Source organism: Pteropus medius, unplaced genomic scaffold (genome assembly GCF_902729225.1).
Source record: "Pteropus medius unplaced genomic scaffold, Ma_sr-lr_union100, whole genome shotgun sequence".
Classification (NCBI taxonomy): domain Eukaryota; kingdom Metazoa; phylum Chordata; class Mammalia; order Chiroptera; family Pteropodidae; genus Pteropus; species Pteropus medius.
Genome location: NW_024355205.1, coordinates 30,174,924 through 30,200,535, shown reverse-complemented (window position 1 = coordinate 30,200,535; position 25,612 = coordinate 30,174,924). Strand labels below are relative to the sequence as shown.

At 42.3% G+C, this 25,612-nt stretch overlaps 1 non-coding gene and 2 pseudogenes across 1 annotated transcript; 1 reads left to right on the top strand and 2 right to left on the bottom strand.

The window, feature by feature from the left end:
• Positions 1-3,371: 3,371 nt before the first annotated feature.
• Positions 3,372-3,487, top strand: LOC120599064 (uncharacterized; annotated as a pseudogene).
• A 2,726-nt stretch (positions 3,488-6,213) lies between these two features.
• LOC120598861 (homeodomain-interacting protein kinase 2-like) lies at positions 6,214-13,449 on the bottom strand (annotated as a pseudogene).
• A 233-nt stretch (positions 13,450-13,682) lies between these two features.
• LOC120599088 (5S ribosomal RNA) lies at positions 13,683-13,801 on the bottom strand. Its single transcript, XR_005651802.1, has one exon. It is a non-coding gene; the product is annotated as a 5S ribosomal RNA (ribosomal RNA).
• Positions 13,802-25,612: the final 11,811 nt, after the last annotated feature.

The following is a 25,612-nucleotide window of genomic DNA, read 5'->3' as shown; positions in this document are numbered from 1 at the left end:
TGGAATTGCTGGATCATATGGTACTTTTAATTTTGTGAAAAATTAAAATTAAATTAAAATTAAATTTAAATAAGGAAATATGTGATCTTGAACAGTATTTGTGTCTTCCTAAAGCAAGATGTCTCAGCCTCAGCACTTGACATTTTGGGCCACATAACTCTCTGTGGGGGCGTCTATCCTGTGCATTGTGTAATATTTAGTAGCATCTATGGCTTCTACCCACTAAATGCCCAAAGCACCCCCCTGCCACACACACACATACACTTCCAACCTGTGACAACCAAAATGTCTATAGATTTTGCCAATTGTTCCCTAGGGGTCAAAATCCATCCCCTAGTTGAGAACTACTGTTCTAGAACATACACTGAGTACCGATAATGCTGGAATTTCCTGCCCAAGCAGGCCTGAACCTGTTCTAGGGCCTGGACAGGCAATCGTGGGTACACACCTGAGTTTGACTCTACGCCCCTCTGGCGCAACATGGGGCCAGCGGTATGGAAAAGAGGAAAGACCAGGCACAGGCCACTGGCTCTCATTCTACTGCCAGCTTCCTGCACAGAACCCAGAGAAGTCCAAGAATTCCAAATTTGAACTTGCCTTCCAGGCTTTTGTGAAGCTATATATTCGTTAAGGCACGGGGATAGGTTATATTTTATTTAGCTGTGTTATCTTGATTTATCAGGGTCTTCATTTGTGCTCTCGCTCCAGTCTTGTAAAGGTTAGGGCAGGACTATTCATTTTGACCTTCAGAATCCGTGATCGAATTGGAGATTCTGCTCCATAATCTAGTAACAAAGTTCATGTGTTTCAAACCGGGGTGTGACCAGCAGACTCAGAGAGGTAATTTGGAGAAATTCACTGTTGTACCAGGCCAATCCCACTGAGTCAAGGAGTCAAGAGGATCTTAAAGTAGTTGGGTTGTCTTGAGCCCCGGAACGTGGCTGGAATCTGACAGGCAGAATGTGGCCGGGTAATCTAATCCCGAGACTGATTTTGTAGGGAATGAGGAGGAGAAATAGGTGTCTCAGATCAGGCCCATGCAGATGGCTGCCCAGCTTACAGCGTGTCATTCTGGCATTCCTGAGAATAAAATTTGATGTTTGGGGACCTCTGTTAAGGTGAAGAGTTGAGCGAGAAGGAAGACCAAAAATTCAATCTTGTATTCCCATTCTTTTCTGCTTCCTCTCTGAGGTCTTTCCCTAAATCATTTTATTTTCCCTTCTATAACCTAAGACAATTTCCCCTTTACACCTTCGTCATTCTCAGAAAATATGTAGTTTCCTATTAATCTCCTTCACATCACACATCACGAAGGGATTATCGCCAAAGCCTTTGCTTAGGAAAAACATATCTTATATGAATTATAGGAAAATATCAGAACTAGGAGAAATCCAAAAGAAGCAAAGTACAGAGAAAGAGTTTTTTAATAATATTTTTTATTTTTCAGTTATTTTCCGTTGAGAAACTGTCCAACAGTCTTATAGGAGCTCCCTCGTAGGTAACTAATTGCTTTTCTTTTGCTGCTCTCAAGATTCTTTCTTTGTCTTTAACCTTTGGCGTTTTAATTATGATGTGTCTCGGTGTCGGCCCCTTTGGGTTCATCTTGTTTGGGACTCTCTGAACTTCCTGGGGTTGTATGTCTATTTCCCTTGCCAGGTTAGGGAAGTTTTTTCCGTCATTATTTCTTGAAATAGGTTTTCAATCTCTTGCTCTCTCTCTTCTCCTTCTTGTACCGCTATGATGCGAATGTTGTTATGCTTGATGTTGTTCCAGAGGCTTCTTAAACTATTTTAATTTTTTTGGATTTCTTTTCTTGTTGCTGTTCTTATTGAGTGTCCTTTGCTACCACATTTTCTATGTCACTGATTCTATTGATTCCCTCTAATGTACTCTTCATCTCAGATATTAGATTTTTTTATTTCTTTCTGGCTCCCTATTATGTTTCCCATCTCCGTTTTTATGTTTTCTATCTCTTTGTTAAAGTTCTCACTGAGTTCATCTACTCTTCCCCTAAGTTTCTTGAGCATCCTTATACCACCGTTTTGAACTCTGCATCTGGTATATTGCTTGTCTCCATTTTGGTGAATTCTTTTTCTGGAGCTTTGTTCTTTTCTTTCATGTGGGACATGCTTCTTTGTCTCCTCATTTTGGCTGCCTACCTGTGTCTGTTTCTATGTATTAGGTAGGGCTCCTAAGTCTCTCGGTCTTAGTAGAATGGCTTTATGTCGTAAGCGTGCTGTGGGGCCCAGTGGCACAGTCCTGGGAGGGGGCCAGCTGCAGGCCAAGTTCAGTTGCAGCCTGTGCACCTCTGGGGCCACCTGGTAAGAGTCACCAAGCAATCCACATATGGCTGCCACCTGTGCTGGGCTTATAGGTGCCTTGAGGGGTCAAGTCAGAAACTGAGGCTGGCTGCCACGAGTCCGGGGCTTGGGGCTGCTCAGCAAGAGGTACAGGGCATGCTGAGGCCAGATGCTGCTTCTTTGGGTTCCATTAGCCTTTGAGAGATTTTATGAACGTTCACAGCAGAAGTCCAGACAGCCTGTTTGTATGGAATAAATCACTGGAAGCGGCTTGGGTGGGCCCACGAGTTGGGAGAGGCGGGGTCTCAGGGAATCCGATGGGCGGGGCGACCTTTGTGATCCAGGTTGATGAGGACTCCCATACCACAGTGCCTGCGTTTTCAGGCTGGAGGGCAGCGGAGAGAAAGCCTCCCCTCCAGCCGACACCCTGAAGCCCTGCACTCAGCTCCTCCCGTATGTCCCTGGTGCCCCGGAACAGCTGCCCCAGCACTGGCGTTCACAGTAAGTGAGTCTGTCACTGAGTAAGTCTAAGTGCTTCCCTTTAAGAGGAAGGTCTTGGCTTCCCTCAGCCCTCCGTCTCACTCAGCGTTCACAGCCAGGGGTTGTAGGGACTTCTCTTCTGGGCACTGGAACCCTGGGCTGGGGAGCCCAGCATGCAGCCGGGACCCCTAGCTCCTTGGGCTGGGGAGGTGGCTCTGCAGCCGAGATGGCCCTTCCGATTCTCCATAGCCACTGGCAGTTGTGGGACGGGTCTGTTTCATGTCTTCGCCGCTACTACCATTTTGAGGTGACCTGTTATTTTTGTCTCTAGTTGTAGTGCTTCTGTTCAGCTAGACCTCAGGTGACTCCATGTACTGATTGCTCTGTAGTTTTGTTATAATTTTGGTGTAGTCATTAGATGAGGTGTGCACAACCTCTACCTTCAAGGCCATCTTGTGAGAAGCCTGAAAGAGTTTTTTTTAAGGCTAAGAAACAAATACACTAGGACGTGGTACCATAGTGTAGTGGTTAGCGCATCTGCTTTAACGCAGAAGGTCCTGGGTTTGCGCCCCAGTGGAGCCACAGTCCATGGTCTATGGCCATGCCACCCTGTACAAGCCTGATGTCTGATCTCGGAAGCTAAGCAGGGTCGGGCCTGGTTAGTACTTGGATGGGAGACCACCTAGGAAGACTAGGTGCTGTAGGCATAAATGATAATAAGAAGAAGAAGAAACAAACAAATACACTAATAACTAGGAAGCAAATTAGAAATAGTTGAAAGTGGTATAAGCTAGTCCTACCTGAAGATATTTACAAAACAAAAAGAAAAGAAAAAATTGCAAAGACTGTTACCAATAAAGAAACCCTATGAGATTATATTACAGAATCGTGAAGTATCTAAGGCATTTTTGAAAGTTGGAAAAGGAAAAGTGCAAAAATGAGATTGCTAGTGAGCAGTAGTGAACAGTTTGGGATTAGAAGTTTGCAAACTATAACTGAGAGTTAGCTGTGTATTTAATGATCTTGGCCATAACATATGTCGTATGCTGTCTGTTTAGCACTTCCAGCCTGGGCTCTGGCCTACTGTCATCTTGGTTCATTCTTTTCTAGCGCTTAGCTGTAAATCAAAGGCACCTGAGTTGGGTGCAGTGGCTGTCAACCCTGGCTGCACAGTAGAGCCGCCGGGGACCTTTTTTGAAAATACTATACTTGGGCCCAATTATATTCAAATCTTCAAATTGTATATTTAAACTCTAAATGCACATTACTTTGCTATAAGACATAAAAGTGGTTTTCATTGGAAATGGACTGCTTATTCTTGCACTTTTCATAGTATGTGAAAAATCTTTATTCGATTAAACAAACCATAAGCAGGTTTCTGTTATATGAGACCGAAAGCAATTTCTAACTGGTAGAGAAGAGAAGCCACCAAAGGAGTTTTAGGAGGGAGCGGCTTAATTATGTTCGTATGTAAGAATGATCCCGAGGATATCTGAATGGGTGGATTAAATGAGGGTGGGGCGAGACTAAGGGCAGAGAGGCCATTTGGGACACGTGATAAGGTCCTGGCCGAAAGCCATTACTGGAAAAAAATGGGGAGAGATAATGGAAATAGAACCTCAAGCTTCAGCAACTAACTCGAGTGTGGGGGTGGTGGGGGAGGCAAAGGTAGCTCCCGGATTTTGAGCTTGCGTGAATGGGTGGATAGTGGGCCCATTTACCAAGAAAAGCAAATTGAGAGATAAAGAGCTTAATTCAGGACAAGTGCCTCTAAGGCTTCATCTGTATTTGCAGGCACTCCCCAGAGCTAGCTCCACCTCAGATCATCAGGCATTAGATTCTCATACATGCACTGGTCCCTGGTGCCAAAAAGGTTGGGGATCATAGCTTAGGGTATATAACTGTCTTCATGATTCTCTACCACACTGGGTGGTTAGGAATTAGGTGAGACTTAGATGTGCTAATTAGACTTAGATGTGCCAATGATGTTATCTCAAGTTCACCTGACTTAAACATTCTCTTTAGAGGAGTGGTTTACAAACTTGAGTATACATTAGAATCAACTGGAAGGCTTGTTAAAACACATAACTGGTTCCACCCCTAGAATTTTTTTCTTAAAAAAAAAAAGCCCTATTAATATATAATTTGTTAAAAAATTAACCCCTTGTAAGTGTACAATTCAGTGATTCTTTTTAGCAAATTTATGTAGTTGGTAACCATTATGAAAAAGGAATTTTAGAACATTTCCGTCAGCCCCACAAGTTTTCTCATGCTGGTTTTTGTTTAATCCTTTTTCCCGTCTGAAGCACTAGGCAACCACTGATCTGCTTTTTTCTCGATATATTTGCATTTTCCGGATATTTTTTATAAATGGAATTATGCAACATGTAGCCTTTTGCTATGGCTTCCTTCATTTAGCATAAAGTTTTACAGCATAATCTATGTCGAAGTGGGTATCAGTAGTTTGTTCCTTTTTATGTCTAAATAGTATTCCATTACATGCATAGCCACAAATTGTTTTTCTACTCACAAGTTGGTGGACATTTAGATTTGTTACGGGTTGAATTGTATCCCCTCCAAAATTCGTATGTTGAAGTCCTAACCCCCAGTACTGCAGAACGTGACCTTGTCTGAAAATCGGGTTTTGTAGATGTAATTCATTAAGATGAGATCATACTGAAGTAGGATGGACCCTTAATTCAATATGACTAGGGTCCTCATAAAAAGAACTTTGACACGGATATGCACACAGGGAGGACACCATATGAAGATCAAGGTGGAGATCTGGGTGATGCTTCTCCACTCCATGGAACACCAAAGATTGCCAGCAACCACCAGAAGCTACGAGAGAGGCGTGGAACAGAGCTAACCCCACTGACACCTTGATCTCAGACTTCTAGCCACCAGAATAACAGGAATCAATTTCTGTTATTTAAGCTCCTCAGTTTGTGGTACTTTGTCACAGCACCTCTAGCAAACAAATACAGGATTATTTCCAGTTTGAGAACATTATGAATAATGGCAGTAAGGACATTGGTATATATATCTGTGTCAACAGTTTCATTGTTCTTTACTTTTTAAACTTATAACTTTTTAAAGAAATTGCCAAATGGAAAAAAAAAGAGAAAGAAATTTCCAAATGGTTTTTCAAAATGACTACATCATTTTGCATTCCCATTAGCAACATATGAATGTTCCACTTTCTTCATATCCTCATCAACACTGGAGATTCACAGTTGCATGCTGCAGGGACACATGGGTGACCACTGCAGCAAGCTGCTCCTGCAGCAGAGGGGAAGCAGGAGCTTCTGAGGCTTGAATGAAGCCAGGAACTGCATTTTCCATTCACACGGAATAGCTAGTATGCTTAGAGGCAGAGGCCTGAAACCCTCGGAAGCCAGGTGGGCACAGGATGAGAACTTACTGGAAGCGGTCAGGCTGAGCATGCATCTGGGCATGGTCCACTGGGCCCCTTCCGCCATAGGTGCTGCTGAGGGGTGGTACAGACAGTGTTCAGCTGGTTGTTGAAGGTCATGGTCAGGGTGGTGGACATGCTGGGGGGCCACATGCGTGATGAAAAGGGTTTGGCTCTGGTTCACTGTGCCATACATATTCACCCGATACTTGCAAATCTTCATGTTCTGGAAACATGATTTGACATGTGTGCTATGGGGAAAATCAAGTGTGTCATGGTAACAAAAGGGTGACCCAAGGTTTCAATGGGAGCAATTCTCTTATCAGTATCTATGGTCAGCATCTTCTTCAACAGATCGATGAACTCTGCCCATGCGTTTTTTCCACCAACATGTCACTCCCTTCTGAATCTCTTGTCATTTTCATCTGGGCCATATCATATGAACAGCTGAAAATGTGCTTTGCTTCTTTTGACTTAATCTCCATCTCTGCTTCATGGTCATCTGGTGTCTTGAGCCCCCACAGAGGATACAATGAGCCTGTGTCACTGCACTTAATAAATATGAAATATACCAAAGCTGGTCATGCTCTGAAGCTCCTGGATACAGCGGCCAGCCCAGGAATAGCTGGGCAGTGACACAGCCCAGGGCCCACATATCAGTTGCCTCACAAAATGATAAACCAAGGATGACCTCAGGGGCCCGGTTACTATCTGGACTGCAAGTAGGTGGAACACATAGCCCTGGACATGGGACTGGCCGGACCACAGTTGATGACCTCTCTTCTGTATGATTGTCTAGGTGGATCGACCAGCATGATGTTTTCTGGTTTGAGGTTAGCATGGATAAGACCCAGGCTTTTTAGTTTCATCAGGGCTGTGGCTGGAAGCCTGGGCAAATGTACTTGAGAGGCAAGGGGCTAAACTTGTTCTGCCTCAGAAAGTCATGGAGGTTCTGCTGCAGCATCTCAAAGACCCAGCACATGTAACTTTTGTACCGGAAGCACTCGTAGGCCCGGCCAGACTTGTATTCATCAGCATTCTCCATGCTCAAGCGGGCCAGAATGTTCGCTTCTATCTGACCCTGTTAGTCATGTGATGGGTGGTTCTTCAGGATCTTGAAGGCCATAGTTTTCTTGGTGCCCTGTTTCTAGCACTTGCCCACTTGCCCAAATGTCCTTTGGCCCAAGAACTCTAAATCTTCGTAAGCGTTGGTCATGCAACACAGCACCTCACAGGGGACTAGCTGATAGTCACAGTCACTGTTGGAATCACTGTTTTGGGAAGTGGCAGTCGCCGTGGTGGCAGTGGCTACAGTGGCCCCACTTGCATTATTCTGAATGGTGGTGAGTGCTCACTGATGATCTGCACAGCTGCTTGTGTTCTCAATCTCACTCTTAGACACGAGTCCACGTTTTTGGTGGGCATCAAGAAGGCTCACCATGCTTGGATGCATTAGGTTATGTGGTCCCGGGAGGATTTGCCCAGTGACAAAAGTGCTCCTTGCTGGTGTTAACAACTACATGCCCGGCCCGGTGCTTCCTCAGAAGGGGATGGTCCACTTGCAAGGTAGGCTTGCGACCGGAATGGGCGAGGAGGTGCCGACAGTGGTGGTGACTGGCGGAGAGGGTGGCACGTTCTTGCTCGGGCTCGCGCTTTGCCGTGGGAGCCGTCCCCGGTCCCGTCCCAGCTGGAACTCGGCTCCGCTTGCAGATTCTTCACCCAACAGGAGACACTTGATTGAAGGGTGAGAAGGGAGATAACCTGCGCATATGAGGCCATATCTCGTACATGGGGCCCATCGGGCCGGGGTGTCTGCGATTCATGGCAACTGAGAGGGGAACGCGGCGCGCAAGCTTGGCCCCCCAATCTCAATTGGATTCTGCTATCTTGAGCCTGTGTCTCCGCTCTCAATGCAGCGGGGGCCGCCAGCGCCCGCAGCAATCGCCCCACATGGTAGGTGCCAGGGGAGGGGGCCAGGAGCCAGGTGGCGCCGCCCAGCCCTGGCCCTGTGTGGGGACACCGGGACCGCCACGGTGGGCGCAGAGGAGGCCCAGGCCCCGGAGCGGGTTGTTAGTGGGGCGGGAGCCAGGGCGGGCAGCACACAGCTAGTCCCCTGCTGGGTCTCAGCTTAGCATGACTGTGTCTTATATGTCTTCTTGGATAACATGTTTCTTCAAGTGTTTTCCCACTTTTTGGCCTTATAACACTGGCTGGAATCTCCAGTGCCACGTTGAATAGCAGTGGTAAAAGCTGACGCCCTTGCGTTGTTCCCAATGGTCTGGGGAAGCATTTAGCCTGTTGTCAGCTCTAGATTTTTCGTAGATACCCTTTATCCGGGTTGAGGAAATTCACATCTAATCCTAGTTTATTGAGAGTTTTTGACACGAAAGGGTGTTAGATTTTGTCAAACGCTGTTTCTGCGTCTATTAAGATGCTCATGTGGTTTTTGTCCTTCGTTCTATTTCTAAGGTGTATTACATTGATAAAGTTTCGGATGTTTGACCATCCTTGCATTCCTATAATCCCACTTGAATAGAGTATATGGTTCTGTAATTTTATTTTCTCACGATGTCTTTATTTGGTGTCAGGATAATATTGGTCTCATTAAATGAGTTGAGAAGCATTCCGTCCTCCTCTACTTTCTGAAGGAGTCCGTGAAGGATGTGTGTTACTTGTCTGTAAAGATTTGATAGAATGCACCGGTGAAGACCTCTAGACTTGGGTTTTCTTTCTGGGAAGATCGTTGATTCCTAATTCCATTTCTTACTAGAAGTCTATTCAGATTTTCTATTTCTTCTTGAGTCAGTTTGTTAATTTATGTCTTTCAAAGAAGTTGTTCATTTCATCTAAACTGTCTAATTTGTTGGTATAGAGTTTATATTATTTCCTTATATTTAAAACTATAAAATTTCCCTCTAAGCATTGCATTAGCTGTACCCATAACATGATATGTTACATTTTCATTTTAATTTAGTTCCAAATATTCTCTAGTTTTGTTTTGTTTTGTTTTGACCCATGGGTTACTTTAAAGTGTAGTGTTTAGCTTCCAAATATTTGGGGATTCCCCAGATTTCCTTCTGTTGTTGATTCCTAATTTAATTTCATGGTACATTAAAATAATATTGTACTACTACATTCCTTTGAAATGTACTGAGACTTATTTTACTGTCTAGCATTTGATCTATTCTGGAGAATATTCCATCTGCACCTGAAATGAATGTGATTTCTGCAGTTGTTCAGTGAAATATTCTACATGTATCAATTAGGTTGCATAGCCTGCTACTGTTTTTTAAGTCCTCTATATCTTTGCTAATTTTCTGTCTAGATTTCCTATCAATTATTAAGAGTGGGATATTGAAATCTCCAACTATTATTATTCTATTATCTACATTTTCCTTTAATCTGTCAGTTTCATTTCCCATTTTTGAGGCTGTATTAGATGAATATGCTTTCATAATTGTTATATATTACTGACTTAGTGACTGTTTTATCATTATAAAACATCCCTCTATAGATTACAGCATCCTAACTTATCAAAATCTAGTTGAGATTAATACTAATTTAGTTCTAGTAAGATATAGAGTCTTTGCTCTAATATAGCTCAATTCTCTCTCCTCTCTTTTGGATGATTATTGTTATATGTATTATATTTTATGTGGTATAAACCTAACAATACAGTGTTAATGATTATTACTTTACATAATATTATATCTTTTAAAGAAGTTAGAGAAGAAATGAGAAAAATATAACTATACAGTCTTTTACATTAACTCACATATTTATCTTTTCCAGTGCTTTTCATTTCTTCCTGTGCATTCAAATTGCCATCTGATGTCACTTCTTTTCAGTCTGAAGGACTTCCTATAGTAGTTCTTGAAAGGCAGGGCTATCATTACGTCTATTGACAGTGCCACTAGATATGGACATCACCCACAAGACAAAATCAAGTGAACCCCCTCCACCCACAGCAGCACAGTTGTTAGTCTTCATGACCTGTCCTGCTCTGGCAGAACTGCCACACCCACTGGGCTGGAGGAGATGGAAACAGCCCTAGGCAAGAATGCCTCAGACATCCACTGTTCTTACCCAAAGTTCAGCAGTATTTTAAGCATAAACACTTCTGAGATTGTCCTATGCCTTTTGTCAATTTCCAGAGCACTGAAATGGTTGTTCTTGTCAATTTTGTCTAATTACTTTCTGGGGAGAGGATTCGTGGACCTTTTCATTTGGCCATAGCCAGAAGTCTGCTTCCTCTTCCTGTGTGTTTCAGATCCATTAGACCTGGGATGTAGCTGGAGAACTTAACATTTTAATGAATTCTCAGGTAATACTAATGCTGCTGGTCCAGGGACCACATTTTAAAAGCCGCTGCCTTAAATTAACTCAGTCTCTTTTAGGTGTTAAAACAACTTTCTCAGATATGAATTCATTATGAGCACACACAAAATTTTATTTTAAACTTGCTGCAGGGAAAGAAGGAATCTAATAAAGCCAGTTCAGAATTCCATTTTAGTAAAAACTTTTGATAGAAGTAAAGATGAGTAGATAAAACTGTTAACATTAAGTTCCAAAAAGAGCTGTCAAGTGAAAGATTATTTGTTCAACAGCAGCTGGATGGTCAGCAATTCAGGTGATTCATAACAAGACAGTGCAGATAAATCTAATTGCCCACGATGGCTCTTAATCTCATCAGAGTCTATGAGTAAATTGCTCAATTGTTTGATCATAAATGCTAGTCACTCCCCAGAGGAGGTTGTTCATTATCCCAAGCCCCACAGTTCTTCTCCAGATGGACTTCCTTAAATTGTGGACGATGTCTGTCTCACTGGTAAATGCTAAGTTTCCTCCCTTTCCTGCTGTCCCAACTCCAGGGTAGACTCTGGGCATCTGGTTGGCAGAGGTTGGGTGTCAGTGGAAGAGGGTACTTCCTATCCATGTGGTGTCATCAGGGTCCTTGTTAGTTTCTGCTGCAGAGCACCTGGTTTAATCTGGTTTTGGACTGGTGACAGCTGCAATGTGAGTGGTCCCACCACTGTCCTCTGTAGTTCTGACCGTTTGCCTCTTCTCATCAGGTTCCCACTCTTTGTGCTGCCCTAGGCTTCTGCTGGTCCACCCGTCGAGTTGGCCTTTTCATATCTCAACACTGGGGCCCACAGGAGTTTCAGGGCACCGTAGGTGCTAGGCACAGGCCATGCGATGCTCCTTGGAGTTCTCTGTTCATTTTAGCGGCTTCTGAGAAATGTTCCCTTTTTTAAAAAAAGATATGCAAAAAGAAGACTTGGTCTGGCTTCTTCTCCTGGATGTCCTAGGGCAACCATCTTGTAACCATGTTGGAAGCTAAACTGAGTAAAACAAGCCTTGCGTGGTCAAGCTGACAGATGTCATCTTCTAGCCCATTAACTAGCTAACTGGAACTACTCTGTGGATCTCTTCTGTGAGTTAATGCCATTTCAAGAAGGATTTTCTTTGCTTGCTTGTGAAAGCATTCTAACTGCTACACAAAGTAAGGGGAGAAAATGATATTGAGGGTAACCACAGAGAGTTCAGGGCAGTAAATTAAGATGCCCAGTATATTACTGTCCAGATCAGGCCAGTGCCAACAGCAAGACAATTTCCAGTGCAAGGAACTGACTTGGTTGTGAACTTCAACAAGAAACTGCTTGTTTTGTTTTGTTTTTTTTAATCATAGATCTCTACTACTTCTTTGCCAGAAAGGGCAGGAGTTTCACACTTTGAGGGCACATGCCTGATGGTGTTTGTCATGTATCATCTCCTGTTTACTCGTGGCTCCTCATTCATATTCAAAACTTTTCCTTGGCACCAGGAGTCAAGTCAATGAATTGCTTTCACACTCCTTATTTCATTTGGTATTCACAAGCACCTGTTAGAAGGGCAGGAGGTATCATGATCCCCATTTTGTAAACTGGGAATTAAGACTCAGGGAAGTGATCACAGCCTAGAAATGTCAAAACCTAGACTTGAACCCAGATTTTCTGAATTTTAGGTCAGAACTCTTTTAATCACATGATAGAATTTGTTTTAAAGTCTAAAAGACATCTTCCATTGCTCTTACTTGTTTATTCTAATTTTGCATATTACATATGATTAAAGTAACTAAATATCACAAGACTTCCATGTGTCTATTTATTAAAGTATAGTTGACAATATTATATTAGTTTCAGGTGTACAACATAGTGAGTCTACATTTATATAGCTTATGATGTGATCACCCTTTAAGTCCCATGTGCCTTGATTAAAACAAAAAACACACTAAGTATCTAAGGTCTCTTGGGTATGTTTGGTTTTCTATTACTAAAAATAACAATAATTTTCCTTCATATGCCACTTGATCAGGACTCTTTTTCCCCCTACAATTTTCTTACAACATGTGGTTTGAGTTAACCTTTTAATGCCTTATAGAACAGAGATCACAATCACATTAATTCTAGAAGTGATTTTTTTATTACTCTTGGCAGTGAACAGGTATCTAAATTTATAGCAATCCTATTATATATGCATTAACTGTACATGTAGTGGCATGATGTGTTTTTCTGATCGTGAAACTCTTCATTTGCATGGGAATAAAAACTCTGAACTGGTTTGAAGTGAGAAATCTAGTTCGATTTTACCGGAGAAAAAAGACAACACAGTTCAGCTGGCTGAAAAAATGACTCTCAATAAGTTGGTTTGGAATGTACTAATTGTTTATTTTTGTTTTTGAGATGTGAAATGTTCTATAAATGCTAATAAGCTTAATTTCTTAAAGAGCAAATTACTTTTTAAATGTTCCAGGGAGGTTTGATTACGACAAAATGTGTCTGAGGTGAAAGGGTGTTTATCCTCTAGGTTATTAGTTGGGTACACATTTTATAGGGAAAACAGCCTTACTAAACAGGAGATCAGGGCTCAAGGGCTGATTCTCTTGTGTTTTTGGATCTCAGTTTCTTCCTCTGCAAAATGAGGAGTTAAGATATATAAGTTTCCTATTACCCCTATAACAAATTACACAAACGTAGTGGTTTAAAACAACACATATTTATTTTCTTATATTCCTGGAGGTCAGAAGTCTGGTAGAGATCTCACTGGGCTTAAATCAAGGTGTCAGCAGACCTATGTTTCTTTTTAGAGTCTCTTGGGAGTGAATCTATTTCTTTGCCTTTCCCAGTATCTAGAGGCTGCCCGCATTGTTTGGCTTGTGGCCACTTCCTCCATCTTCAAAACTAAAGCCAGAAATGGCCAGTTCTTACCTTGCATCACTCCGAAGCTGACTTTTCTGCCTCCCTTTCCCACTTTTAAAGATCCTTGTGATTACACTGATCCTACTTGTCCAGAATCACCTCTTCACTTTAAAAAAAATTTTTCTCTTTATTTTTATTTACTTATTTTTTTTTTTTTAGGTGAGGCAACCCTTGGTTGACCTCACAGATTGCAAGAACCTTGTCAGCTTACAATCCCTTATGTTTTTATTTATTTATTTTTATTTTTTACACTTACAGCACCTGGTCTTCCTAGGTGGTCTCCCATCCAAATACTAACCAGGCCCAACCCTGCTTAGCTTCTGAGATCAGACGGGATCAGGCTTGTTCAGGGTAGTATGGCCGTAGACTCATCTCTTCATTTTAATGTCAACTGATTAACAACCTAAATTTCATCAGCACCCTTAGCTCCCCTTTGCCTAACATATTCATGGGTTCTGTTCACGTGGACAGCTTTGAGGGTCATTATCCTGCCTACCACACTAGGCAAGTTCTTAGATCTTTCCAATTCAAAATTTTCTTAAAAAGAATCATTATAATTTTCCTCTTTTATTTTGGCTTTAAAGTACAATAAACAAACCCAAACAGCTAAGTAACAGGGAAAGAAATAGAATATTTTATTTACTGTTTGAATTTTATTTTATTTTTATTTAAGAAACTATATTTACATAATTAAAAAACCAAAACGTAATAACGTAGGGTCTCACACCCATCCCTAGTCATGTGTATGTACCATTATTTATTAAACCAATCTCTATTCTATTAATTTCCTAGGGCTGTCATAACAAATCATAACAAAGTGGATGGGTTTTAACAACAGAAATTAATTCTCTCACAGCTCTCGAAGACATGTCCAACATCAAGGTGTCAACCTAGTTGTGATCCTTTCAATGCTCTAGGGGAGAATTGGCTCACGGCTGTATCACTCCCATCTCTGCCTCCATAGCTGTGTCCCCTCCTCTTCTTTTAAGGATACTAGTCATTGGATTTAGGGTCCACCCTAGTACAGTATGACCTCATCTTAACTAGTTACATCTGCAAGGATCTCATCTCCAAACAAGTTCACACTCGCAGGTACTGAAGGTTAGGACTCGAACTTATCTTTTGAGGGGATATAATTCAGCCTCTTACACCTATGGATGGACATGTAGTTGTTTTCAGTTATTTGCTATTAGAACGGATGCTGTGTGTTTTCTTATCGACTTGTGATATGCCTCTGAAATACAAGTCATTAGCTTTTGCCAAATCGTGCTTCAAAAAGTCTGCATCTATTTCCATTTCCGCCCTTAGTTATTGTTTCCCTGCAGCCTCACCCACTCTTCATAATACCAGTTTTTTATCCACCAATCTGAGAGGTGAAAAATAAAATCTCATTTCCATTTCTTTGACTATCCATGCAAATGAGCACACTTATGTGTGTTTATCGACTCTGTCAATCTGTGAATTACTAGTCGTTTCCTACTCTCTTTTGAGCTACTGCCTGTTTTTTTATTTAATCCATTTCAGACACTTTAACTCCTTATTTTTTAAGGTCACCCTCTTTTTTCATTGTTCTCTCAGGTACATGGAACTTGATCTTTTACATAAACTTAAACCAAGAGATTACGTGAAAGCGTACATATCTATAATGAAAGGGTGTTAGCTTCTCAGCGTTGAAATTCTATGATGCAGCTGTGATGTGACTATGAAAAGCACCTAATGGGATTATGGTGTCTCTGATAGGTACGATTTCGGCACCCGCGTGCATGCACGCACGGAATGTAAACAGTTACACCACAAATGAGGTATGTTTATTCATATAAAGCGGGATTTATATGAATTTGCGAGAAGGTAAAAAAATCCCTTTCCTTGTAAATGAGAGGGCTTCGGCTGCGGGTAAACATCCTACAGACTGCCTATCCTACAAACTGCGGGTAAACATCCTACAGACTGCCTATCCCTCCTGACTTTCTGTTTCCAGCACAGAGTCATTTGGTTTGTCATGAAGAAAAGTGAGGCGGGCACCTCCACTTCTGGGAGTGTACCAAGAAGATTGAAAGCAGGCCGTGATCCGATATTTGTACACCCATGTGCACAGCAGCATTGTTGCAACCCAAGTATCCACGGACAGATGAATGGATAAACGAAATGTGGTATACATGTCACGGAAGGTTATTCCACCTTAAAAAGGAAAGAAATTCTGACACACGCTACAACATGTGAACCTTGAGGAAATTATACCAAGAGGAATGAGCCAGACACAAAAAAACAAATACTGGATGATTTCACTTATGTGAGGGACCTAGAGCAATCGAATCCCAAGAGATGGGAAACAGAATGGTGGTTGCCGGGGGCTGGGGGCAGGGAGAAATGGGAAGTGGGTGTTTCATGGGCACAGAGTTTCAGTTCTACACGATGAAGAGAGATCTGAAGACGGATGGTGGTGATGGCTGCACAACAATGTGAATGTGCTTGATATCCCTGAATTGCACATTTAAACATGGTTCCGACAGTCAGTGCTATGTTATGTACCTTTGACCACAATTAGAATGAAATAAAGAAAGAAATGAATAGTGAAAGGTAAAGAGGGGCTGTTTTTGCCTTGTTTCACATCAGGTCATTTCCAGCACAAGGACACCCTCAGGGGAGTGGCCCCTGTAACTGAACTGTACTCCCACTCATTTTATCTTGGGTCCCATCTCCCACGGGCCACAAGAAGTCCTCCTGGGAATCAGAAATGGTTCTTTGTCTAGAACTGGCAGTGTTGGGGACTGCCTGAAGATAGGAAATTGGTAATTCACTGGATTCCTGAGTCCTGAGGTCTGTTTTCATTGTTGTGGAAAAAAAAGCATAATGTGACATCATTTAGGGATCCTTTGTTCACCTAAGAGGCATTAATGGTAGACACAAATCCCTTGCGTTGTAAATGACTAAGAGAGGAGGGACTTGCACGCCCCCAACATGAAGCCGTGTAGTTTGCAGTTAAGAATAGTGAGGAGGAGGGCTGTTTTTTGCCCTGGTTCTCACACTGGACACTCAGCCGCCCCGCCCTTCCCCGCTCTCTACCTCCAAGAGGGAAGAGTTGCTAATTCCTCTGATTTACTTGTCATCTTCGGTTTTCACTCGTCTTCCCAATTTAAAACGTTAGCTCTTCTGAATTCAGAAGCTTTTGTTTATTTTACTTGCCATATATCCCAAATGTCTAGATACGTGTCTGGCAATCAATAAGCATTTGAGAATGAATGACTTCCTTCTCTGCTCCAGATGGCTGATTGGATATGTGAACTTGAGGCCTTTCTTGGGGGTCGGGGACTTGCTCTGTCCAGCAAGACAGGGCCCTCTGATCCAAAGATCTGAAATAGGACTGAGGAGGGAGGAGAGCTGCTAGGAGGCCCCACCTAGGCCTCAGCCTAACTTCACCTGCCAGCTATGGAGGAGGGAGCTGGAGACGGGATAGGAAGAGGGGAGGGGCGGACTTTTACCTGTATACCCTTTAACCATTTGAATTTACCATGTTTATGCACTGTGTTAACTTTTCAAAAAACATTTTATTACAATTTTTTAAATGCTTCACTATCAAAAATACCACTGAGACAAATTTTACAAGCTGTAAGACTGACATCTGGCTGAGACTGTTAAAAACAAGACAACAAGCCTAAAATGGAGTCACTTGTGCTAAGCCCCATGTCACCAAATTGAGACTTAACTTATAGTTTCGGCTCTCCCAGAGAATGAATCTTACACCAATCAGGAATCGCCTGATCAGCACTAGTTAGGTCAAGTGCCTGACAGACCCCTGCTACCACCTAGAGGAAAGTAACCTTGCAATAACCTACCCATTTTGGGCCCAGCATACCTTCCTTGTTCCTGCTCCCTTCCTGCTGCCTGTCTTTCATTTTGTACGGATCCTCAGAGCTTCTTTCTGTCTGCTAGATGAGATGCTGCCCAATTCAACTCAATTTTTGTCAAATAAACCTAAAATTGTTTTAATATACCTCAGTTTATCTTTCAATGAGAGTGAGATGAGATTTTCAGTTCTCAGTGTTTTTCTCTTCAGGATTAAAAATAACTGAAGGCCGTCTCATAGTGATGCTTTTCTTCGACTTTGACCTTGCCTGTCTTGTTCATCATTAAACCTCCAGTGCGAGCATAGTGCTAGGCACAGAGTAAACCCTAAATGAATATTTGATGAATAAAGGTATCAAAAAACAAAATGCAGGTGGCTTATGTATCTCAATTCTGCATTTTACTACAGAAAGGATATTTGTGTCATAGCGTGACATTGTAATTAAATATATTTTTGGTCTTAGTTCATTTCTGTCACAGTGCTCCTAAAACCCTTGAAATTTCCTAAGTGATTAGAGAGATAAAGGTGTCTTTTGTTATGTTAATGAGTTGACTTTTGGATCCACCTAAGGATGGGGGCTGGTTGCCTAGAGAACCAACCCTGTGATTAGAGAGTTGGAACTTACAGACCCACCGCCCCTAACCTCTGGAGAGGTGAAGGGGCTGGAGGATGAATCTATTGCCAATGGCCAGTGATTTAATCAATCATGTCTGTGTAATGAAACCTCCATAAAAATCACTAAAAGGACAGGTTTGGGGAACTTCTCAGCTGGTGAACATATTGGAAAGAGCATGGAGGCTCTGCACCTTTTCCCCAGACCTCGCCCGATGGGTGTCTTCTATCTGGCTGTTTCTGAGGCATACTCCTTTATTATAAACTGGTAATCTAGTAAGTAAAATGTTTGAGTTCTGTCAGGCACTCTAGCAAATTAATCCGACCCAAGAAAGGAGGTCTTTGGCAGCTGATCTGTCAGAAGCACAAGTGATAAACCGGTCTTGCAACTAGCATCTGAAGTGGGTGGAGGGGGCGGTCTTGTGAGGCTGAGCCTTAACCCATGACTCTGATGCCTTCTCTGGGTAGCTTTGTCAGAATTGAGTTGAACTGTAGGACACACAGCTGGTGCCTGGAGAATTGTTGAATGGTGTAGGGACCACCCCCGCCCCCACACATTGTATGTGTAATTGGTACTAGAATCATTTTACAAAGAAATAGGCAGAGTACATAATATTTATTGTTCACGAATTGAGGTGATAGGTGAGAACCTCAGATTTTAGGCTGGGCCAAAAACAGGAAAGTATCTAACTAGGTAGCCATGGAAGCCCAAGATGCTGGTAGATTCCCTTTAGAGCAGCCAGAATGACTCACATAAAAGGAAGTCACAGTTTTATCATGTCACAATCATACTGAAGAAAGAGCTGACCATGAAATAATAACTGGAACAGATCAGAGCTCTGGGGTTAATCCATAAACCTCCGGATTTGGGAGACTGTAACAGACCCCTGTCTGGGGATGTCAGCTGAAGGCACAAAACCAAGAATACAAGTGACAAGTCCCTGACACTCCAAGGAGAAGTATGAGGACATCTCCTCATAACTTGCCAAGAGGTGGCTGGGCCAGTTCTTGGACCTGGATCCATCCCCTCCTTTGGTCAGCCAGGTCACAGTGAACGTTTCTTTAAAGAGCTTGACTGGCTTGTGGGGAAAGGGTGATTTTCCACTCGTACCTCTAAACTCAAGGCAAGTATGAGGGATTGTCTGCCAGAAAGAGAGAAAGACCCAGCATCAGGCCACGCCTGAGAGAGGTTCGGAGGGGGCTATTGGAGGGCGGGAGTGGTGGGCGTGGTCGCGTAGAGGACTTTGCTTTTCACTTTCGCTCTCTGGTCTGCTTAATTTTTGTTCTTTACGAATACATGACTTTTTTTTTATATTTTTAAAAAGGTAGTAATATTTACATTCAATTTGTTTAAAAGCTACTTCGGCCACTCATTTCAGAGAGAAAGGTTTAGAAGTTTAAGTCGATGCTATAAGCTGCAACAATGCTATAAACTGTAAAATCTGGTTACTCCGATTCAGTAAATCTGGGGTGTGGCCTGAAATTCTGCATTCTTAACAGGATTCCCAATGATGCCAGTCCCACTGGCTCTCCAACCACGCTTTTGAGTAGTGAGGGTTAAGTGACTCTCCCAAGGCTTCCCAACCAGAACTAGAATAAAGATCTCCTGCCTCCCAAAACAAGATGGGCTTACCCTTACATTGACCACCACCGGAAGTCAGAACCTCATAGACGCTAGGTAGCAGGCCACGTGTGTTACCCGTTATGCTGGCTATTTCCATGTTGATGTGAGAAATGACTTATTGTAAAACAATTACAAATGATTCTGTTAAATCTCAGCCTTCAATAGAGTTATGCTTCTCCTTAGGCAGCTATGTAACCAGTTACGTAAAAGCAGAGAATGCCTTTTGTTCTTTGCCAAGACGTTTTTCTGGAAAAGATTCCTCCAGATAGTAAAGGCATTCCTTCCTCCTTTCTGGGAGGTGGGGCCACCAGCTTATCCTACTGAACTGTCCCCTTAGCCACCCCAAGAACCTTGATGGGTGGCTGTGCCCACACCTTTGGGATCCCTTGTACAGAATCATTGCATTTAACCCTTCCGAGCTCCCTGAGTGAGAGGGTTCATCGCACCCCTTTTTAAGATGATAAAACCGAGGTGCCAACTCGTTAAGTATTTGCGTAAGATCACACACCTAGGATTCAAAGCTTTGTCCCTCTGATGCCAGAGTCCCTACTTGTCATCACTCCACTATGCCGAAAATGAAGCGAGTCACCTAGGAGCGAGTCTTGGAGGAAGACCTGGAACCTTTTCGGTGCGTGTCAGTCAGTAGAGCACCCAGGACCCTTCCCCCGCCCCAGCCTTCCTGTTGTGTGGTGAGGACTGTAGCTTTTGTTAAACAAAAAACTTTCCTCAACTAAAGATTTTCTAGAGAAAGTTTTTTTTCAGCAAAATGCTAGCCAAAAAAAAAAAAAAAGACCAGGTGTTCGGGCATGAAGCCTAAACCACCAGCCAAGGGGCCAGGTGGGAAAGACAAGCCCATCCACAGTCCTGGAGTTGACAGGAGGTCTTATACATTATACTTTTGGGAGGAATGATGAACATTGTTCTGAAAGAATTTACGGTGGCTACAGATAATGGGGGCCGCAAAAGATGAAGGGGGGCAGGTCCGCGGCAGGTGCAGAGGCCGTAAGGAAGGAATATTTACTGCTTTTGACTGGTTTCAGGCTCTAGTGCTGAAAGTTCACACGTAAAGCGTGCGGGACGCGGTGTTGACGTCTGGATGTGGGGTCGAAGCTCCAGCATGCACTCAGGAGCGGGAGCGATCTTTTGTCAGCTGGCCCCCAACTATGAAGAAGCTAACTGCTGTCTCTTTCTCTCACTCTGTGAGCAGATATAATTTAATTTAGAACATTTCCGTTTTTTTTTCTTGTCACTTTCTTCATTTCACTGTAACTGGACTTCATTTCTATTTCTTAATTTCTAACACTCATTTCACAACTGCAGAAACTACGTTTCAACCAGTTCAGTTTATCTTAGCTGATTCTACATTTTTTAGGGCAGGTCAAGGCTCATACTTATCAGGTCAAAGTTTTTTCCCTTTTTCTTTCCCCGCAGAAGCTCTTAACTTTGCAGACACTTTCTCCTCTTTCAAGCCTTTATTTCAATGTCGCCTTCTTAAAAAGACCATTCCTGACCCCTGGAAAACCACCCGCCCACGCGTTCTCTGTCAAACACTATGTTACTCCTCTGTAAACAATGGTCACCATCTGATATTTTTCTGGTTTATTTATATTGTCCACGTCTCCCCGTCATCCTGTCATCCTTCCCACCGGTGCTCGGCATTGATGGATTCTCAGCAAACCTTTGTTCATGAATAATTAAAATATCCCTAGGAGGAATCTTCTAGTTCCATTTTGGGAATGAGGTAGGCCAGGGGAGATGGGGGAAATTGGGAGAGGGGGGACTGGAGAGGAAAGGAACGAAATCGCAAATAAAAAGGCTTCTCTTTATTTCACTCTTTTGCCCCCAAATAAGTGTCCACCAAGGCTTTGAAAACCCAAGTGCTGAGTGTGGGGCTTGTCTGGCTTTTGTCCAGTTACGAAGAAATAAAACAGCTGCCCGTGGTCCCAGCTTCCTCCTGGAGGAAGGCTGGAGGAAGACGGGACCCCTGAAGGGGACAGCCGGGATGGGCTGGGGGAACCAGCGAGAAGAGAAACTTATCCGTCTCCTTCAGGGCAGCCCGGGGCGTGCAGAGAAAGCAATCGCGAGGGTAAGCGAAAGGCTTTTTCTTCTCTTCCCCCAGCTCCCCTGGTCACCCATCACCCACCTCCACCTCTCCTGCTTGTTCCCTCAGGCCCAATCCGTCTTCTTGTCCTTCCCCTCCCCCCAGTAGGATGTCTGGCCTCTTCCCTATTGAACTTTGTCTTCTCTGGGAGTGGAATATTTTTCCAACTGTCCACAACATTCCCACGGGCTAAGATTAAAAAGCAAATAAAGAGATAAACTTACACCTTTTGTACAGATTGCAAGCCAGTTTTCATTGTGACATTACCTCGCCTGGAAATGTAATTGGATAGAAGAATGAGGTTTGTTAATCTTTCGGATTCCTTTTCTTTCTTTCTGATTTTTTTTTTTTTTTAAATTATTTACCTTAAACTGAAAATGGGCGCCACCTAGCAGCCCAAGGTGCAGTCAGTCAGAGAAGGAACCATACTGTGGGGGGGGGGGCAGGCGGGGGCTCCAGCAGACTGTGGGCTCAAACTAGCACTTTTCTTCCACATTTGATGAGTAGAGAAAAATATTTGATGCAAAGTCTCAATAACCAGAATCTATTTCTGGTGCTTTCTCTTACAGATTGGCTGTCATTCGATTCACTCATGCGTGCCGCTGGGCTATTTTTCTCCCTTTTGTAATACTCGGTTTCCATTCCCCAGTCCAGGAGTTTCGCCAGGTGGGGAAACTCCTTGATTACAGAGGCTTAGCTCTCCCTCCGAGATGGTGAGCAGGTACCCCACTTGTCTTGAGGTACTACGAGAAAAGGTAATAAAGAATTTAACATGGCCAAAAGAGAGATTTGGTCTTTGCAAGACTGTGAAGAAGTGGACACTCACATAACGTAACTGGTAGGAATACAAAATAGTACATCACGGGTTGAGGGGAACTGAGTGATAGCTAACGAAATTTTAGAGCATTTACCTGTGATGTAGGGAGAAGGCAAGAGAACTAAAATGTTACATCAAGCTATATTTAGAGACTGCAATATGCTGATCAGCCCTACAGCCAGACCACAAGAAATCTGCAGAATAAAGGAAGATTTCTGCTGGGACTACAAGAAATCTGCAGAATAAAGGAAGATTTCTGCTGGGATTGCTAACAACCCATTTCCCCACTCGGGGAAGGGAAAACAGGAAAACAGAATCTTTAAGTGACAGCCCTACACAAAATAAAATCATTCATTCCCTATGGGTAAAACCATGGGGAACCTATGGATCAAAGGCTGGGAGCTGCCAGCAGGACTTTCACGCTAACTGTTCTTACCTTTTTCACTACATACCCATCTCCTTCTTCACTGTATGCCCATATCAAAGGAAAAATGGGTAAACAAAGTCTTTAAACTGTAACTCACAAGAACTAAAGAATGATGTATAAACTGAATTCCCCCTAACACTTGGGGTCCCTTTCAAGTGTCTTTACTCTGTCTCTCTCACTGTCCTGTCTCTCTATTGTCTCTGTCCCTCTGAGTCTCTCAGGTGCCCTCACTCCGCCTCCGAGAGGAGACTACACTCTCCCTGTGGAGCGTTACCCCTTCTCTAATAAACTTCCCTTTGACTCTAACTTTGGCTGGTATTGGAATTCTTTCTTACAGTCCGCCAAGAACCGTCTTCCGTCTCAGTGCAGGGCTTGAGTTCCACCCCAGCTAGGGGGAATTTGCCTTGTCCTGCATCACTTTGACCTAGAAATGTCAGTTCTGGGTACTATCCTGAATTACTTCTAACAATACAAAAAAATATATATATATTATACGTATGGTTATTTATTGTAGCATAATTTTTAATTGGAAATTTACAAGCAACCTAAATGTCCATATGTAAGAAATTGTTTTTCTCAATTATAGCTTGTCCACACAATGGAATACCAGTTGCTTTGAAAACCAACAGAGGAACTCTATGAACTGATACGAAGTGATATCCACATATGTCCTTACATGAAAACAACCATAACAACAAAGTTCATCAGAATGATTATAAATATAGTAACACATTGAGTAAAAAAGAACCCATGAATCGGAACGATAATAAAGAACAAATAAGAGGACTAAAGAAAGCGCTTCTTTCATTACAAGGGAAAATAAAATGCCAGCTAATAAGTAAGGAGGGACTAATCCAGGTAGAAAATCAAAACACCATCTTCTATTCATCATAGTAATCACTAATCAGGTTAGAATGACAATAGATGCTAAAGTCATTGAGGGAAGGGATATTTACACAATATTTACATAATCTTGAAGCGGTTTCCCCAAATCACCGATCGATTACAAATTTACCAGTTACAGTGAGGACAGCTTTTTAGTCAAAAGATTAAAATTAACTCCTTCAATAATAGGACAAACTAGTGGCATGCTTCCTGATGGATGCAATGAAAACACCACAACATCGCAGACCTGATGTTCCTTCCAAAAACATACAACCTGAAATGAACGAAATCATAAGGAAGCAGTTATGTGAACTCAAATTGAGGGACATTCTACAAAATAATGGCCAGAACTCTCCAAAAATGTCAATATTATGAAAGGCAACGAAAGGCTGAGAAACCGTTTCTGATTTTAAGACTAAAGACTGCATCACAATTTAAAATGGTGCACCAAAGGATACTATCGACAGAGAGAAATGGCAACCTATGGAATGGGAGAAAATTTGCAATTTATATATCGTATGAGGGATTAATATCCAGAACATATAAAGAACTCCTACAACTCAACATCAAGAAAAAAGTGTAATTTAAAAAAGAGCAAAAGACTTAAATAGACATTTTTTTCCAAAGAAGATATAGAAACGGCCGATAAGCACATGAAAAGATGCTCAGCATCACTAATCATTAGGGAAGTGCAAATCAAAACCACAACACACAACATGGATGACTCTCAAAAATATTATGCTCAGTGAAAGATATCAGACACAAAAAAACTACACCCCGAATCATTCCATTTGTAGGAAATTCTGGGAAAGGCAAAACTATAGGGACAGAATGTAGATCAGTGGTACCCTGTGGTCCAGATCAGGGTGGGGATGACAGCAAAGAGGCAGATGGAGATGGAAGAGTTCTAAAACTAACGCAGTGGTTACAGGACTGTACATTTACAAAATTCATTGAACCCATCGCGAAAAATGGGTGGATTTTATATGTAAACTATATCTCGATCAAGCTGTAAAATAATAATAATAATAATTAAGAGAGGGGCAAGTAGAAAGTCTGGAAAAAAGCACATCTCTAACTGAATTCTGCCATACATGCTAATGAGCAAGCAGACACAGCAACCCTGAGAAGTGTCTTCTGCAGCTCTATGTGGCCTCGGTTATCTGGCCTCTGGGCTTCCAAAGCCTCTTTCATTGAAAGGCTCACCCAGGGTAGGTGCAGCAATCCCTATTCTACAAGGGATTCGGGAACCGTGGATGTAAATAGGATCGTTTTCTTAATTTCTCTTTCCGATAGTTTATTATTGTGTATAGAAATGTAACAGATTTTTGAATATTAACTTTGCATCCTGCAACTTTACTGAATTAATTTATTAGCTCGAATAGTGGAATCTTTAGGGTTTTCTATATATAGTCATCTGCAAATAGTGATAGTTTTACTTCTTTTCCAATTTGGATGCCTTTGGTTTTCTTTTCTTATCTGATTGCTTTGGCTGGGACTTTCCATACTGTGTTGAATAAATGTGGTGAGACTGGGCATTCTCGTCTTGTTCCTGATCCCAGAGGAAAAGTTCTCAGCTTTTTACCACTTAGTATGATGTTAACTGTGGGTTTGTCATATATGGACTTTGTTATATTGAGATAGGTTTCTTCTGTACCCACTTAAAAATGCTATAGTATAGAATTTTTACTATAGCAGGATGTTGACTTTTGTCAAATGCTTTTTCTGCATCTATTGAATTGATCATATGATTTTTTCCTTTATTTTATTGTTGTGATGTATCATGTTGATTGATTTTCAGATGTTGAACCATCCTTGCATCCTTGGGATAAATCTCACTAGCTCGTGGTATATAATCTTTTTAATATA